A 2,328-nucleotide genomic window follows, 5' to 3' on the forward strand; every position below is an offset into this window, starting at 1 on the left:
TGTGTGTGTGTCAGGAAGCTGGTTTCCTTCCTTCTCTTCCTGTTGACCTGCTGATTTAAAGGAACAGTTTTAAATCTGAGCTCTAATTAAAAACGTCATTACTCAACATTTAAACTAAAACAGCTTCAAATACAGATTTTTAAAGAGTGAAACAGGTTTTATTCTATGTTTTATTTAATGTTATTGTGTCATTAAAGGCTGAACAGAGGAGCTGCAGTGACAGACAGGACAACAACATCATGTGTTTATGCTTATTTTAATATCATCTCATATAAACAACATGAAGTTCAGATGTTTCTTCATTAAAACAACAAAAATATTTATTATTTGAACATTTTGTCTCGTTTTGCTTTTTAAAATGTTGATGTTTTTTTATTGTGATGTTTTTAACTAACCCTTTTAACAAGTTTTTAACACTGAGAACGTTAATATGTTCACTAAACGATTATCTAATTATGTAAATCCAGGACACAGTATAGAGGTGATTTACACTACAGAGGTGATTTACAGCTCTGACCAGGACTGTGACTCCTGGGATGAGAAGACGCATCAGGAGAGGACAGAGACTGAGAGTCGGTCATCATCAGAGAGACAAATTATCTTCACGTTACTGTGAACTGAGGATTTATTTGGACCGAACCAGAGGAGACTGTGGAGACAAACCAGAACTGTTCTGGTGACTGTGACTCAGTTTGTGCCCAGTTTGAATGAAGTGAGTGTGACGATGAGTTAACAAGCAGAGTAAACTGGTCTGAGGTCAGTCAGAGACAGAATCTTGAGTTCAGACGGTTGGATTTTTCTGTTTATAATGAAAGTATGTGTCAAAATATTTCCTTCAGTTAATGTGTTTTATTTATTAGATTCAGCAGTGAACCAGCCGCTTTTAAACTACAGGCTGTCACCTCTGAGCTACACAGTGCTGTTAGCAGATAGCTGTTAGCATGCTAACCTCAGGCCAGACATCTCTGACATCATCAGTCTGTTCACGAGGTCAGCTCAGTTTGAATGTTTGAAACTTTATTTTAAATTTAAATGTGACAGATGGCTCCTTTAATGATGTCACAGTGACTCTGCTGAGGATTGTTTACATATTTGTAAATGTTTGTTCACATGTTTGTAAACACTCTCAGCTGACAGACATGTTTGTTTATAACTCTGGAAATTATCAATAAATAAATCTATATATAAACATCTGCAGCTCAAACTCATCACCTCCTCCTCTCCTCACTTCCTCCTTCTCTCCTCATTACCTCAGACTATCATATGGTTGCCATGACAACGGCAATGGGCGCATCAGAGAGAGGCGGACTCTTTGTTCTGTCACTCACCTGAGCTCGTGCGTGTCCGTCCAGCGGCGCGTGCCTCTGGTCATAGCGTCTGTCAGTCTGTCTGTCTGTCTGTCTGTCCGTGTGACCGCCTGTCTGTCTCTCTCTGTGTCTTTGTCTCGGTTTATGTTCGAGCCGGTGGATCCATCAGTCACCGCCCGCTGATCCACACAAAGAGCCAACACACACACAGACACACAGACACACACACCGGAGACCTTTCTGTCTGTCTGTCGGTCTGTCTATCTGTCTGTATGTATGTCGGCCTGTCTGTCTGTCTGTCTGTCTGTGTGTGTGTGTCTGTGGTCGCCGGCAGCAGCTGAACAATGTGCTGAGGGAGGACGAGGTGATGGGGGGGGGGGGGGGGGGGGGGGGGGCCTCATCCTCTTCCTCTTAAAGGGCCAGTAGTCTCTGACAGCAGCAGCTGGTGGAGAACCATGGTAACCAGAGATACTGAGCGGGAAGTAGCACCAGAACGAGCCTGGAACATGGGCCGAATTAATGAGAAGTCCAACTAATGCAGAATGAGTCAGAGACAGAGTATCACAGAGTTTATAAAGGTACTCCAACTGAACAACTCACTAAACTGACACATTTGTTAAGGAAGTCTGGTGACTTTCTCTCCTCACTGTGACTTCACTTCCTGCTGTGGAGCCACACATTCTGAAATGTTGTCAGTTATTATTGCTTTCACAATATTATGCAAACATGAATGTCGTCATGGACTATGACGTCATAGTAAAGACCAAACACTCTGCACCCCCACTGTGCACAGAGATTCAAGATTCAGAGGTTTATTATCACATGTACAAGTAACCGGTATACGCACACATACATACATACATACATACATACATACATACATACATACATATGTGTGTGTATATGTATATATATATAATAAACAAGAATTATATATAGGTAAGTATTTACAGAGGAAGAAGAAGAAGATGGTGTGTGTTACATGGTGTCTATCTGAGATATTCACCTGATCAACAGATTA

At 41.5% G+C, this 2,328-nt stretch overlaps 1 protein-coding gene across 2 annotated transcripts in view; it reads right to left on the reverse strand.

Moving 5' to 3' along the window:
• Positions 1-1,665, reverse strand: part of LOC119027583 (phosphatidylinositol 4,5-bisphosphate 3-kinase catalytic subunit alpha isoform-like) — a 27,796-nt gene extending 26,131 nt beyond the window's left edge. For both annotated transcript variants that reach the window (XM_037112935.1, XM_037112934.1), the window contains exon 1: positions 1,329-1,665. The gene's annotated coding sequence lies outside the window, so the exon portion shown is untranslated. The remainder of the gene's footprint in view (positions 1-1,328) is intronic.
• Positions 1,666-2,328: the final 663 nt, after the last annotated feature.

Source organism: Acanthopagrus latus, chromosome 10, assembly GCF_904848185.1.
Source record: "Acanthopagrus latus isolate v.2019 chromosome 10, fAcaLat1.1, whole genome shotgun sequence".
NCBI classification, from domain to species: domain Eukaryota; kingdom Metazoa; phylum Chordata; class Actinopteri; order Spariformes; family Sparidae; genus Acanthopagrus; species Acanthopagrus latus.